The 16341-nt window shown below is 41.6% G+C and overlaps 1 protein-coding gene across 1 annotated transcript in view; it reads right to left on the minus strand.

Moving 5' to 3' along the window:
* The window catches only part of ROBO2 (roundabout guidance receptor 2), a 1226656-nt gene extending 1212285 nt beyond the window's left edge, over positions 1–14371 (minus strand). The window contains exon 1 of the mRNA XM_038766056.1: positions 14122–14371. The gene's annotated coding sequence lies outside the window, so the exon portion shown is untranslated. The remainder of the gene's footprint in view (positions 1–14121) is intronic.
* Between the last annotated feature and the right edge of the window lie 1970 nt (positions 14372–16341).

Here is a 16341-nt window from a genome sequence, read left to right on the forward strand (position 1 = left end):
TTACTGCTCTATCAGACTGCTGCAGTCTACCTTATCTAAAATAGCCAGTTTTAGGACAGGGGATCTGGGTTCTAATCTCAATGTTCTTATCTGTAAAATGGTAATTATATCCCTTTTCTCCCTCCCCCTTGGACTGTAAACGCCATGTGAAAATGGGGGCTGTGTCTGACCTGATTAATTAACTACCCCCGTGTTTATAGAGCTCAACACACAGTAAGCACCAAATAGCACAATCATCAGATTCCTTTTAAGGAGCCATAACCTTTCTGGATCTCTAACAGATGTGAAGTGTAGCCTTGAAAAGACAAAGAGAGGGCTTGCTTTGCTTCCATATAGAAGGGTATAGTAAATCTTAAGAATGGGAAGACATGAAACAGTGAATACAGAATTACTTTCATAATTCATTCTGTATGGAGCTTAACTTGCTTAAAAATTGCTTCACTTGTGGATTACTTGCAAGCCCATCCTCTCCAACTGTTTAGGTAATGAAAATCATTAATTTACGTTGAGAATTTATTAGTTATTCAATTTCTACTTTTTTGGTAAGAGTGCACATGAAGTATGGCTAAAAGGGAGAGTGATTAGAGTTATACAAGTGACCTGGAAATGTTCTCCCCCCACAAGCTATCGTCAGGCTGAACACAGTTGAAGAAATTCACTCCCAAGTGGGAACAAAGATAGTTCATTAACACCTTATCTTGTGGATGAGACATGCAAATATAAAACCTTTTTTCTTGTGACAAATTGAAGTTGTTTGTGTATGTGGGGTGTGAATTGATATTCCCCTATGCTTTGCTCTAATTGTTTGGATAGAAATCTGCAATTTGCACTTCAAAGTCCCTTTACAAATTAGTTGAAGAAGATGCAGTTATGTGGAAGTTTAAAGATTACCTCATTAAGGCCCAAGAAGGCCCATGGCTCATTAAACTGAGATGCTTCTAAGGACTCAAGTAGAAAGCCAGGTTTAGATTGCCTTCCTCATTGGAGAAAGCTTTAACTTTAATTAGGGGTGTAATTCCAGAATGTCTTCTCTACTCTATCATATTTTCCATCTATGAAAATGCTTTAAGAAATGGTTAGCCATAATGATAATAATAATAATAATAATGGCATTTGTTAAGCACTTACTATGTGCAAAGCACTGTTCTAAGCTCTGGGGAGGATACAAGGTGATCAGGTTGTCCCACGTGGGGCTCACAGGCTTCATCCCCATTTTACAGGTGAGGTAACTGGGGCAGAGAAGTGAAGTGACTTTCCCAAAGTTACACAGCTGACAAGTGACAGAGCGGGGATTAGAACCCGTGACCTCTGACTCCCAAGACGGGCTCTTGCCACTGAACCACGCTGCTAATATTGCTGAGTGTCAGATGGAGTAAAAAAATAGCTTCTTTGTTCTCCAGAGTTGAATCAAAATAAGTGACTTAAGAGGCCAGCTCCATACCAGATCTAGAATTAGATGTTTAGAGTTTGTGGTCTGGTATGCAGATGCAATTTCACTGCCCTTGTAGCTAACTCTTTCCATTTCTCTACAACACCCAGAGAAGCACAGAAAGCTATTATATTCAGACACACACCCATCGATCAGCAAGAACTTACTGAACTGCATTAGAAATTGGCATGAATTTTCCTTACGGCCATTTACTGGAAGGAAAGAGAGAGAACCTGGCTAAAGCCTGCACACCGTAAACACTTTCTTCATTCAATCGCATTGAGCGCTTACTGTGTGCAGAGCACTGTACTAAGTGCTTGGGAAGTACAAGTTGGCAACATATATAGATGGTCCCTACCCAAAAACGGGCTTTCTTATGCAGACATGTGGGTAAAAGGACACTCAAATGCTTCTAGTAAAGAGTAAATGTATTTTTTTTTCCTGTTTGGGAAGTGTGATTCCACTACTGGGACAGAAATGCCAATTAAATCTTTTCATACTTTTAGCCCTTGTTTCAGCATTCGAATGCATGGATCTGCCTATGAACACCTTAAAGTTCTCGTTCTGGTAGCCGCAAGATCCCAGAACACCTTATTTTTATTTTTAAATTTGAGCCTCCAATGTCAAAGAACCTGAAGACTTTATGAGTGTAATCGACAAGTGGGGAGCAAAAGAAGTTAACCGGTGTAAATCGGCCGCAGGGTTCGAGAACCCAAGGTGGTGGCGCAGATAGGAAAGATGACTTGGAGACATGAGTTGATAGAGCAGTAGAGGGAGGAAAGCTGACTGCTCACCCGTTCACCTCACGAATGATGAGCCACCCCATCCCAGCAGCTTCTTCCCTTTTATTTGGTCCCTCATTGGACCTACAAAAAGGATTCCCAGGCACGTGAAACTTTGGCCCCCTGTTAACAGGAGATGTTATGAAGAGACATCACCCACACAGGGCATAGCTGCTTTGATCAGTGTCAGCCCTTCTCAATTACAGGATCTTCCTCACTCCTCCTATTGTTAAGCCCAGCATACAATGGAGTCGGTTATGCTAAGCCTTTAGGGAAAATGCAGTCAATGCCACTTCTGCTGGAGTATGCAGCTAGGGTGGACAACGATGGGTAAAAAAGCAGCGATTGAATTAGACGAATCAAAAAGGTCTCCTAGTCATCCCATAACTCTAGCAAAGAATGCTCCCAAAGAAAACATGACAGCAAGTTTTCCCTCAAATAAATTTCCACCACCCCTAGAAATAGCATAGTCCGAGCCACCTCTAGCTTTGAGATTTGGGGATTTCCTCAGAGAATAAATATGTAGAGGAAGAATAACTTAAATTCTTAAGCAGGCTGCACTGTAAGATTGTAGATCTCAGCAGGTAGGCCATCTGGGTCCAGGAGTTTTAATCCCCACACTCTATCACTTGTCTGCTGTGTGACCCTGGGCAAGCCACTTCACTATGCCTGTTACCTCACCTGTAAAATGGGGATTGAGACCATGATTCCCACATCCCCACAAGAGACAGGGACTGTGTCCAACCTGATTTGCTTGTATCCACCCCAGTGCTTAGTACAGTACATGGCATAAGGTAAGCACTTAGAGATTACAATTATTATTATTGAGTTCCCAGGGAGTTTAGAAGCAAGGTTGATAAGCTACCTAGTGGTTTGTGCAAAGGGCTGGCTTCTCTACTCGGGGCTGGGAGGGCAGAGATAGGAGAAAACATGACAACTAGTCAATGCAGTGCTTTCACGCCCAAGCTGCCTCTCATCCGACCAGCCCAGTGAGCCCTTAATTGGGTCCTGCAATAACTGACTTCTCTCAGATCAAATGACTATACCACTCCAGTAGGGAGGGGAGGGTTCCTTAAAGCATAGGGCAATTGCTTGGAACTATCCTATGGGAGAGGGGCAACCCTGCCTCTGAACTCATATGTTGAAACCATTTCCACCCTATAAGCCAATCCAATTCCTGAGAGCCAGGTACTCAGGGAGAACTTCAAAGAATGAACATCTGGGGATTGGTGACACTTCTCCAAGTGTAGCTAATTCCTTCCTCCCTCTGGAAAAGTGCAAGAGACACATTTGGCTCTAAGTAGCTCTAGACAGATGCCCTCTATTGTAATCTAACCCGTTAAATCAAACAATGGTAGTACTTGAACAACTACACAGTTAACTACAACAATGCTGTACTCAACACCTACAAGTAAACATTGACCCAAATCTCAAGGACTTTACATTCTAGCAGGGAATCCATTCAACACAGAATATACACCAAGCAAACCAGGTTTATGGGAATTTTCAAAAGTTCATATTCATTCATTCATTCCCAAGAGCATAAATGTTCCCCACAACTTTGCAATCAAATGTGTTGATAATCCGTGGTATTTACTGAGCACCTACTGTGTGCAAAGCACTTGGAAAAGTGCAGAGTTGGAAACTGAATCCCTACCCACAAGGAGTTTACAGTCCATTTTAATAGATTAGGGATAGTGGAAGTGATAAAGTAGAAGACTATTTGAATAAGCATGGGGAGGCTGGTGTGAGAATCAAAGTGCTTAAGGAGTACATGGGCAAGTGCATGCCAAAGCTGATTAGTACTGTTTTAGCACAGTATGAGGAGGTAGAAAAATGAGATTCAGCTTGTGTAGAAAAAGGTAGCCATGCCTTGGCATTTCTTCTCCAAACCTGCCTCCTCACTGGCCTGGGTTTCACTACCCCTATCTGCAATCAGGGATGCAAGAAATCTCCAAATCTTCCCTCACCCCACCAGGATACTAGGAACAACTGGTGGGAACCCCGAATCAGTAGTAGAATGGATTGGATGGGACCAAAGGAATACTACTAATCAATCATATTTATTGAATGCTTACTATGTGCAGAGCACTGTACTAAATGTTTGGGAGAGTGCAAGGCAACAGAATTAGCAGTCATATTCCCCGCCCTTAACGAGTGTACAATCTCCTAATAATAATTGTGGTGTTTGTTAAGTGCTTAATCTACTCAAGTACTTTAAGAAGTGATGGGGTAGATACAAGATAATCAGGTCCCACATGGGGCTTGCAGTCTAAGTAGGAGGGAAAAACAGGTATTGAATCCCCATTTTGCAAATGGGGAAACTGAGGCACAGAGAAGTAAAGTGAATTGCCTAGGTCATACGACAGATAGGTGGCAGAGGCAGGATTAGAAACCAGGTCCTCCTACTCCCAGAACCATGCACTTTTCATTAGGCCATCCTGTTTTTCTGTAGAAGTTTAGATACTACTTAATCACAGAGGCACAATAACTTCAATCCACCACAGGAAACTTGCAAGTGAAACAGTGCTTCCAAATGTTTATTTTGTGCAAGACCTGAATACCTTTTCACTTGTAAGGTATTTGGTATTAGCTTTACTCTGACTTGATTTGGAGAAAAAATAAACATCGTCTTCTGGATACTTTTCTTTTAAAAAAAAAAAAGTTTGCTTAATGCCGTCATTCCCATAAACACAGATTTCTGTTAACTGAATCAGTACCACCGTAAGTAGCTGATTAATTATTTCCTTCCATTTCTCTAGAACACCCGCAAAAGCATGCATGAATCTTTCTTGCATCCATCCACAGGAAGAAAGGAGAGAAGTTGGGTCTTATCCTGCTCACCACTGACTTCTTCTTGTAATCCCCTTGTGGGCAGAGATTGTCTCTATTGCTGTAGGGAACTTTCCAAGTGCTTAGTACAGTGCTGTGCACACCGTAAGCGCTCAATAAATACAACTGGATGAACAAAAAAAGGACATGAGTGCTTTTTTTTTTTTTTTTTTTAAAGAATGAGTGTATTTTTCTCCCATTTTGGAAGTGTGATTACACTACTAAGACAGAAATGCCAATTAAATCTGTTCATATGCATAGCCCTTGTTGCATGGATTTGGGAGGTATTTGATCTGACCTTCCCCCTGTTACCAGTGGAACTACATCAGATTATTCAATCTATTTCAAGCTCCCTGACTGTTTGAGATCCTCAAAGCTAATCTTTTTCTCCTGACTTTCCTACCTTCTCAAGATGTAGTGCATTGTTCCCAACACAGGAGGCACGAAAATTAACTGGTGTTGACACAGCTAAGAAAATGGAGTTTAAAATATAAAAGGATTCCACGATGAAAATAAAGTCTGAGTTTGTGAATTTCCTTTGTGCTTTCTTGGAATAAAATTGTTTTTCATAGTTTTCATGCTGCCTTTTGATAGCAAGCGCAGCAGGCAATTAAGACCTACGGAAAAACCACAGCTGTGCCTCTTTTTTCCCCCCATGTATATATCTAGCAAAGGTGTTCAAAGCAGAAGTGTAGGGCCCAGGAAGGAAAAACAGAAAAAAGGAGCCCCTGCACAATCAGGTGGAAATGGGACACCATGGAGAGGATTCAGTTCAAGTTCCTGTTTTGGATAATGATGCTTTTCTAGATTATCTCCCGTCCCTTTTCCTCTCAGAGGAATGGCTTTCTAGGGATGAAATAAGGGCGAATGGACTACAGCTGGTGGGTGGGGGAAGGAAGTCCAGGTTTTCAATTACTAAGGCAAATGGGTCACAAGCAATTCTGGAAAGTGACAGAGCAGGCACTAAGATCCAAAAACACCTTGTCCTATTTCCTACCTATAATTCCCATCCGTGCATTACGTTAAACCCCTAAAGTTGATATATAAAAGCTGTGGCATCTGCACTTAAACATCTACAGGAGAACATTCTCCCAAAGAGGTATATTTTCAATGCTACAATATCAACACTAAGATACTCTAATTGTAATACAGTATTGCTCTTAGCTCAATTTGACACAGAGATTTAAACTATCTTTTGACAAAAATGCAAAACATTTTAAAAGTTGGTAAATTGATCTTTAAATACAGATTAGTCTTTGTAGACAACAGTAATGGACAAGTGAACTGCTCACTAGTTCAAATGAAGAATAAATCTCTGCTGAAAATGCTTCTAAGATAGGTAAAGGAAGGGGTCATGAATGGAAGACATCTAATTTGGATGTCTATGTCTTCAATCTGTCACCAGATCCTTTCAGTTCTACCTTCACAACATCACTAAAACCCATTTCACCTGAAGCAAATGGTTGTAAATTCCCCCTTGGTACCGAAGGAGATGTGAACCTACACTGGGACTTAGACAGATATTATGTCCTAACTGCTTATATCACATCTGCTCCAGAGCTTGGCATATAGCAAGCAATTAAACGCCACAATTACCTCTAGACTATAAAGTCCTTATGGTCAGGAAATGTGTTTACCAACCCTGTTAAACTCTACTCTCCCAAATGCTTAGCACAGAGCCCTGCACACCTTAAGTGCTCAATACCAATTATTATTAGATGAGTGGTGGATTGTACATGATTAAAGAAAAAGAAAACATCTCCCCACCCACCCGGCCCTTGTACAGGTTTTGCCCATGATTGCTACTATATCCATCTAGACTGTAAACCTGTTCTGGGCAGGAATTATCTCTCTTTATTGCTGAATAGTGCTTTACAAACGCTTAGAACAGCGCTCTGAACACAGTAAGTGCTCAATAAATATGACAATGAATGAATATGATGTGTGATTTGAAGCATTTCAAGAATCATAGAAATGGGGGTGGTCTGGTGAAAAGAATGTGTAAGTAGTGGTGAGTCTGACTCCAACTTGGAGAAAGTATTTTCTTTCTTCAAACTCCAGATTCTTCTACAAAACAAGGAGGCGACAATCACTGAAATACAGTTATTGTGAAGCAGTGTGGCCTAAAGGGAAGAGCAAGGGTTCTAATCCTGGCTCTGACGGTAGTCTGCTTTGTGTCCTTGGATAAGTCACTTCACTTCTCTCTGCCTTAGTTTCCTCATCTGTATATATTTACTATTCTATTTATTTTGTTAATGATGTGCATTTAGCTTTACTTCTATTTGTTCTGACAACTTGACACCTGTCCACATGTTTTGTTGTCTGTCTCCCCCTTCTAGACTGTGAGCCCATTATTGGGTAGGGACCGTCTCTACATGTTGCCAACATGTACTTCCCAAGTGCTTAGTACAGTGCTCTGCTCACAATAAGCACTCAATACAATTGAATGAATGAATACAATGGGGGAAAAAAAAAAAAATCAATCCCTGTTCTCCCAGCTAGACTGTAAGTCCCATGTGGGACATGTACAATGTCCAGTCTGAACAACTTACATCTACTCCAGCACTTGGAACACTGCTTTATACATTTTAAGTGCTTAACAAATACCATAGTAATGATACGGGCAGGGGGTCAGGATAAAGTGAAGCAATTTATAAGCAATCCCTTTACAAGAGTGCAGCATATACACTAGCTATTATATTTTTTTTTTTCCACTGATGAGCAGGTGTTTCTATTTTGGGCATCTGAGGGAAGGCCCAAGTTTAAGTGCTCAGCCAATTGAAATGGTAAAAAAAAAAACATTGACAGTCACTTCAGAAAGTAATTCTGGATCAGAGCCTCAAAGAAACTAATCAGCCAGGCTTTGACCATGGGTACCTGGGCATGAAAAACTACTGATGGCATAAACTGACACTGAGAAATATGGTGGAGTGTGAAAGTCTGGCATGGACTGTTGATAATAAGCTGCAAAACAGAGAGCATTCCATTCCACCATAGGCCTCTCTCAATTCTGTCTCAGAAAATTTTTTTAATGTACATGGACATAGGTTCTAATCCCCGCTGCACCAGTGTGCTGTGTGAGCTTGGGCAAGTCACTTAACCTTTCTGTGCCTCAGTTACCTCATCTATAAAATGAGGATTAAGGCTGTGCCCCAAGTGGGACACCCTGATTACCTTGTATCTACCCAAGCTCTTACAACAGTGCTTGGCATGTAGTAAGCACTTTCATTCATTCAATCATATTTATTGAGCACTAACTGTCTGCAGAGCACTGTACTAAGCGCTTGGGAGGTACAAGTTGGAAACATATAGAGACAGTCCCTACCCAACAGTGGGCTCACAGTCTAGAAGGGGGAGACAGACAACAAAACAAAACATTAACAAAATAAAAATAGAATAAATATGTACAAGTAAAATAGAGTAATAAATATATACAAACATATATACATATCTACAGATGCTGTGGGGATGGGAAGCAGGTGGAGCACTTAATAACTATTTATTATTGTTATACATATATGATTTAAGCACATAGTGCCAGACACTGTACTAAGCTCTGGGGAACCTACAAGGTAATCAGGTTAGACTCAGTCCCTGCCCCACTTAGGACTCACTGTCTTAACCCCCGTTTTGCAGATGAAATAACAGGGGCAAAGAGAAGATAAGAGACTTGGACAAGGTCACACAGCAGACAAGTAGTAGAACAGGGATTAGAATCCAGGTCCTCTCAGTTCCAGGCCCATGCTCTTCCCACCAGGCCACACTGCTTCTCAAAACAGAAGTAGCATGTGAAGCAGCATAGTCTAGTGATAAGAGCGTGGGCTTTGGAGTCACAGGTTGTGGGTTCTAATTCCGGCTTTGCCACTTGTCTGCTGTGTGGCCTGAGGCAAGTCACTTTTAGACTGTGAGCCCACTGTTGGATAGGGACTGTCTCTATATGTTGCCAACTTGTACTTCCCAAGCGCTTAGTACAGTGCTCTGCACACAGTAAGCGCTCAGTAAATATAATTGATTAACTTTGGTGCCTCAGTTACCTCACCTTGTAAAATGGGGATAAAGAGTGTGAGCCTGATGTGGGACAGGGACTATGTCCAAGCTTGTATGTACCCCAGCACCTAGAACATTGCTTGGCACAGGGTAAGTGCTTACATATAATAATAATAATAATAATAATAATAATAATAATAAATCGCTGCTGTTTTGCAGGGAAAAAGACCCAGCAAGTCAAATTCTCTCTGCCCTTTCACCACACTGGGGACAACAGGAAGTTGTAAGCCTGCAGATGGATGTCACAGCGGTTCCAGGAACAGTGGATGCTCCAGGGGATTTTTCCTCACTACATATCTGCTTTTCCCAAAGCACCTGCCATTCAATCCTGAGAAGCCTGGGGTTGGCATGTGGGGCTCTACCCATCAGGAAGTAACAGCCCAAGGAAGGAATAAGGGCTTTGGAAATGAGAAGGAGGAGTACAGGGACGGAGGCATCCCAGAACACTCTATAGAAAAAGGGAAAATTCACTCTGTTGCCCCTTAAAGAAGTCTGGCATCCCGATCTCAGTCTAAATCAAACTGGCCTAAGTTTCATACCAAGATAAAAGTGAAATAAATTTCTCCCTTTGTAATATTTTGAAGCTTAAGTGTTCTAGCCCAAGGTGTACAACTTTGAGTCTTCATTTAAATAGGTACTTAATTTAAAATTGGTTTGCAATTTCTACGAAAAGACTGTCCTCTAGTGGTATTTCCATAGAATATTATCCCCCATGCTATTTTTCCTAGAAAAAGAGACTAGAAGGTAAAGAAACAGGTCGCATTCGCTTGCCTTTGTTCAGAATAAAAGAGCAAAGTCTCAAGGGAATAATCAGTACCTAAAGGCCCCCTAAGACCAGAGTCAACATTGAGGACAATGAATATCTTATCAAATAGAAACAATGGTTGATTCAAACGTTTCTGGGTGCAAGGGAAAAACAACAATCCCTGTCTGCTGTCTATTATAAAATAAGTGGGAAGCAAGTTTCTTAGCGGGTAAAGAATCTTGTAGAAAAGCAAACAGTTCCATCATTCAGCAATTCCACTCTTTTTCGGTGCTTTCCACTATCATGATTTAACAAAAGGCAAGGAGGTAATGGAACTGCTTTGTGGGGAGTTTACTACAACATATTGATATAAAGAGCCATTTTAGGTTTTTAATCCTTTAAAACTAACCCCAGAAAGGGTGTGAGGGAGGAAATGCAAGAGGTTTGCTAATCCCTCGGGGAAAGCAAGGTCACAATAGAGGGTCAGGAGTTCACCTTTCACTTCACTTTTTCCACTTGCACATTTCAGTTTCACCTTTTTCAAGCTTCCCAGCCCCAGAAGCTGGTCAGTTGTAACCCTCAAAGTCCGACCTAGCGGGGAAGGCCTACTCAAGGGGTTCTTTTCAGGCAACAGTGTGCCCAACCACCCCTGGGGACTGAGATCAACTGTGTACCACCCCCATAACATGGTCTAGTAGAAACAACCCAGGTCTGGGACCTGGGTTCTAATCCTGGCTCTCCCAATTGCCTGTTGTGTGACTTTAAGCAAGTCACTTCACTTCTCTGTGCCTCAGCTTACTGTAAAATGGAGATTCAGAACCTGTCCTCCCTCCTAATAACAATACTTATTATTATGGTATTTGTTAAGCGCTTACTATGTGCCAAGCACTGAGGCAGATTCAAGGTAATGAGCTTGGACATAGTCTCTGTCCCACATGGGGCTCACACTCAATCCCCATTTTATAAGATGAGGTAACTGAGGCACAGAAAAGTTAACTGACTTGCCTGAGGTCACACGGGCAGGCAAGCAGCAGAGTCAGAATTAGAACCCATAACCTGTGGCTCTTGCTACTAGGTCATGCTGCTTCTGTTTTGAGAAGCAGTGTGGGCCTAGTGGAAAGAGCATGGACCTCAGAGTCAGAGGACCTGGATTCTAATCCCTGTTCTGCCATTTGTCTGCTGTGTCACCTTGTCCAAATCCCTTATCTTCTCTTTGCCTCTGTCACTTCATCTGCAAAATGGGGGTCAAGACTGTGAGTCCTATGTGGGGCAGGGATGGTGTTAATCCCCCGGGCAAAGTCCCTTTCCCTTATGGGGCTCACAGTTTAAGCAGGAGGGAGGGCAGGTACTGAATTACCATTTTATGGTAAACTGAGGCACGGGGCAGTAACTTTCCCAAGGTCACTCAACAGGCAATTGGCAGAGCCAGGATTAGAACCCAGCCCCTTGGACTCCCAGGCCTGGGCATTTTCCGCTAGACCATGCTGTTTCTTTTCACTTACAGATTTATTTATGCCCTTTTTTGCCCTTAAAGTTTTATTTTTATGGTATTTGTTATGCACTATGTATAAAGCACTGGGATAGATACAGGTTAATCAGGCCAGATTCGGTCCCTGTCCCACATGGGGCTCACAGTCAAAGTAGGAGAGAGGGCAGGTATTGAGTACCTGTTTTCCAGCAAACTGAGGCATAGAAAAGTGAAGTGACTTGCCCAGTACCACACAACAGGCAATTGGCAGAAGCAAGATTAGAACTCAGGTCCTTTAACTCCCAGACCCACGCTATATCCATTAGGCAACACGGTTCCCGTGCTTATTCAGGTTTTTTAAAAAATTTTAACTATTCTAATTGCAAATGATTTTGTTTGTCTACCCCATTACCTTGTAGTCTCCTTGTGGGAAGAGAATGCATCACTTCTATACTCTGTACTTTCCAAGAACCTAGTGCAGTTCACAGCACCACGTGGGTGTTCGCTAAAAGCTACTACTCAATCACATGAGTGCAAAAAACACTATATTTGATGCTCCTATTACTACACTGAGACCTCTACAAACCGAAACAGATTCTGGGGCCACCTCTCCAGGCTTGACCAACCCCTATTTCCCCTACTTAAGTGGCAACGTGAATTTATCTTAATTCCTATGTATGAGACAGCCCAAAGATTTTCAAGTATCATTTGATGCACATATTACAGACTCATTCGCTTTAATTTTTGCTTCCCACGAACAAATGGTTTCGTTTGTCACATTACATTAATCCTCCCAAATCTCTTACCATATGGGTACGTAATTTAAATGGATTTGTACAAATAGCAGGTCTTTTAGCACAACTGTAATGTACTGGTTAATTGTAGGTTTTACACGTACATTTGGGAAGGCTCTCTCCATGTGTGTGGAGAGATAGCAGTTCAACAGAGTAATAATAGAAGTAAAGCCTAGGAATAACTTGTATTTATCAAATGGTTGATTGTATACCCTGGTCTTGAAGTGTTCAATAAAACTGCAATGACAACAACAACTGCAATGATAACAGTATTTGTTCAGCAGTGACTATATACCAAGCAGTGGGATAGATATAAGAAAATCAGTTTGGACTGTCTCTGTCTCACATGGGGGCTCATGGTGTACTGTGAAGGGAGAACAGATATTATATACCCATTTTACGGATGAAGAAACAGTCACAGAGAGGCTTAGTGACTTGTCCATGGTCACACAGCAAAGTGGTTTTTAGAAGTTATTTAAATCATAAGTACTCAGTTACCCACAATTTAGTGACAAACTGATCTCCAGTCCACCTGTGTGCTCTCAAAGACTAATTTTGTATGTTTTTAAAGATCTAGTATTGGTGACTGTCCCTTTAAGGGTAATGGTAATCAATAACTCCTCTCCATCTTCTGGCTACTCTTATTTTTCCAAAAGTACTTTGGATAACATCAGTCCTGAAAGATGAAATGCTGTCCATTTTTGATTTTGTGTGTTAATGAGGGAAAACAAGAGCAGTGAAGATCAAACTCAGATGAACCAAAAATTTAATTTAAACACGCCGTTTGGACTTCCCCCACCTCTAAACCTTCTGTTATATCTTTTCCCTTCCTCTCCCACCCTCCGATGAAGGAAACATTGCATACACGTGAAATGGTTAAGAAGGTGCACTAAGAGAAAAGCCTGGATTTAATCCATTAGATGGTGAAAGCCTCCATGTGTTAGCTGTTTAACATTAAGAATAAATCATAAATTATTTATATCAAATGTTTGTCTCCCCCTCTAAGCTGCAAGCTTGTTGTAGACAGGGAATGGGTCTGCCAATTTTATTGTACTAGACTCTCCAAAACACTCAGTACAGTGCTCTTCCCATAGTAAGCACTCAATAGGATTGATTGAAGATAAACCAAGTGTTAATCCCGTTGGATTTTATGGCTCAGAGTTAACCTCAATATTTTTTCAGAAAGAAATAGTAAACCAAAAATGAAATTATTGCTTACAGAAGAGAAACTTGATTTAGCAAAAAGGAATTAAGTTCTGGAAAATGCTTTTTGGTACTCTCACCTAGAATAATGGCACAGATCAAGTAAGATCATTTAATCTCAAGTGAGAAATAACCCATGAGAGACCATGAAGAAAATTATTTGGCTTTCAGGGTGGGATTTGTTAGTTCATTCTTATTTTGTCAGTTATTTCTGTGCCCCCATTTCTTTAAAGTTCTTTGGGAAAAGGTTAAGAGAGGGAGAAGGGGAGAGAGTTGGCTTAAGAGCACCAACTATTAATTCTTTTGAAATATTTCTTCCTTAACACTGAAACGAAGTCTATTGCCTTGTTTATCAGTAAAGACACCTAGGTTTTTACAGACTTTTAGTCCTACAGTAAATTTCTTCCCTTTAAACCTTCACTCCATAGCTCAGACTTACAAATGCCTCAGTAGAAGTGTTTCAGAGGCAAAGATGATTTTCTCAGCAACTGTCTTCAGTGCAGTGAATTGGTACTATGATGTACTCTCAAAACTTTAATACCCTCTGAATATAATCCTGAATCACAGTAAGATATGAGGCTATAAATGAACAAAGGACAGACACTGGTTGACAGCCCCTAGTTCTACTCAAGGCAACTACTCATAATCACACAATTCTGAGATTTAATCATTTCATTTCTTAACAATACACCATCTCTTGAAGCCTTTTCCTAGCTCCCACTCACCCAGAAATAAATTCATTAAGAGCAAAGCTTACCCTCCCAAGAAAAGTGCAGTACATCATTATAAAGGCATATATCACCAGAAAGCAAGAGAAATACCTTTTAGCCATTTGCTTGACTGAAGAATCCATCTTGTATCTACAGCAAGCGTGTGTCACAAAAGCCATAGAAAAAATTTTCCTTACAGCATAGCTGGCTTTCTAAGTCTCTGCAGCCCAGTTGAGTTCAACAAAACAGAAGGAAAGCCACCACACAACTCCATAGCTTCATTTTAAACTTTCTTATCTGCAGAACTGGCTTAATTAAAGTCCTAAACCAATCACTTTTCCTAGTTGCATTGCTTAAACCATCGTTTTACCTATCTCCCTTCTGCATCGAACTGACATGATACCAAGCTGAAAGTCTGAGAGAAATGGGAAGGGTCGTAGCTCAAGGCAAGTCTTTAACAGATCCTTAGTTACTAACACCTGCTCATTCAGGTGCATCAGATTGGAGCAAATGAAGTCATCCAGCCCCAGCTGAATTTATTTCTGATCTAGGAGATCTAACCTTTAAGCAGGAAATGTATGTGCTAGTCTGTTATATTGTACTCTCCCAAGCACTTAGTACAGTGCTCCTCACTTCGTAAGCGCTCAATAAATATGATTGATTGATTGTTGATTGATTGATACTTGTGTTCCGAGGAAGCGAAGCTCACTTGAACCATTCAGAGATAGAAAAAATAACCTCATGTGGTTATCTAGTGTTTCTTGAGTTAAATCTATCCTCCATTATGGCAGGGTATGTCTAGAGGTGAAGAGCATTGTAACAGCCTACGGCAGTCAGCTTCTTATATTTTGAGCTTTTCCTCAACCACTCCACTTCATACATGTGACTCTTCCATGCTAACATGCAGGGGTGTTGGGTGGCTTAAACACTCAGATTAATCATCATCATCATCATCATCATCATCAATCGCATTTATTGAGCGCTTACTGTGTGCAGAGCACTGTACTAAGCGCTTGGGAAGTACAAATTGGCAACATATAGAGAGAGTCCCTACCCAACAGTGGGCTCACAGTCTAAAAGGGGGAGACAGAGAACAAAACCAAACATACTAACAAAATAAAATAAATAGAATAGATATGTACAAGTAAAATAAATGGAGTAATAAATATGTACAAACATATATACATATATACAGGTGCTGTGGGGAAGGGAAGGAGGTAAGATGGGGGGGATGGAGAGGGGGACGAGGGGGGAGAGGAAGGAAGAGGCTCAGTCTGGGAAGGCCTCCTGGAGGAGGTGAGCTCTCAGCAGGGCCTTGAAGGGAGGAAGAGAGCTAGCTTGGTGGATGGGCAGAGGGAGGGCATTCCAGGCCCGGGGGATGATGTGGGCCGGGGGTCGATGGTGGGACGGGCAAGAACGAGGCCCAGTGAGAAGGTTAGTGGCAGAGGAGCGGAGGGTGCGGGCTGGGCTGTAGAAGGAGAGAAGGGAGGTGAGGTAGGAGGGGGCAAGGTGATGGACAGCCTTGAAGTCCAGGGTGAGGAGTTTCTGCCTGATGCGCAGATTGATTGGTAGCCACTGGAGATTTTTGAGGAGGGGAGTAATATGCCCAGAGCGTTTCTGGACAAAGATAATCCGGGCAGCAGCATGAAGTATGGATTGAAGTGGAGAGAGACACGAGGATGGGAGATTAATGGGTCATAATATCTGAATATCTGACGTAGCCAGGGTTAGGGTGTTGGTATGCACTATCTGAGTTATCGAGCCGACATGCAGTTGCTTGAAGAATCTTGTTCAGAATCATGGAGGAATTTTTGTGCAATCTAGCCTTCAGAAGAAGCGAACTAGGGAAAGCCATGGATAGGGTGGTCAAATACTTTGTCAAATTAAGGATGTTGGACACAGCCTATCTGGGGCGGTTGGGTTCAGCTCAAAATCCCAGTTCAGATTGTTGTGAAAGCACAAAGAGATCATAATAATGGCATTTATTAAGCGCTTACTATGTGCAAAGCACTGTTCTAAGTGCTGGGGAGGTTATCAGCTTGTCAGCTGTGTGACTTTGGGTAAGTCACTTAACTTCTCTGGGCCTCAGTTCCCTATCTGTAAATTGGGGATGAAGACTGTGAGCCCCCTGTGAGACAATCTGATCACCTTGTATCTCCCCCAGCACTTAGAACAGTGCTTTGCACATAGTAAGTGCTTAATAAATGCCATCATCATTATTATTATTATTATTATTATTATTACAAGGTGATCAAGTTGTCCCACAGGGGAGTCACAGTCTTAATCCCCATTTTACAGATGAGGTAACTGAGGCACAGAGAAGTTAAGTGA

Source organism: Tachyglossus aculeatus, chromosome 24 (assembly GCF_015852505.1).
Source record: "Tachyglossus aculeatus isolate mTacAcu1 chromosome 24, mTacAcu1.pri, whole genome shotgun sequence".
NCBI lineage: Eukaryota > Metazoa > Chordata > Mammalia > Monotremata > Tachyglossidae > Tachyglossus > Tachyglossus aculeatus.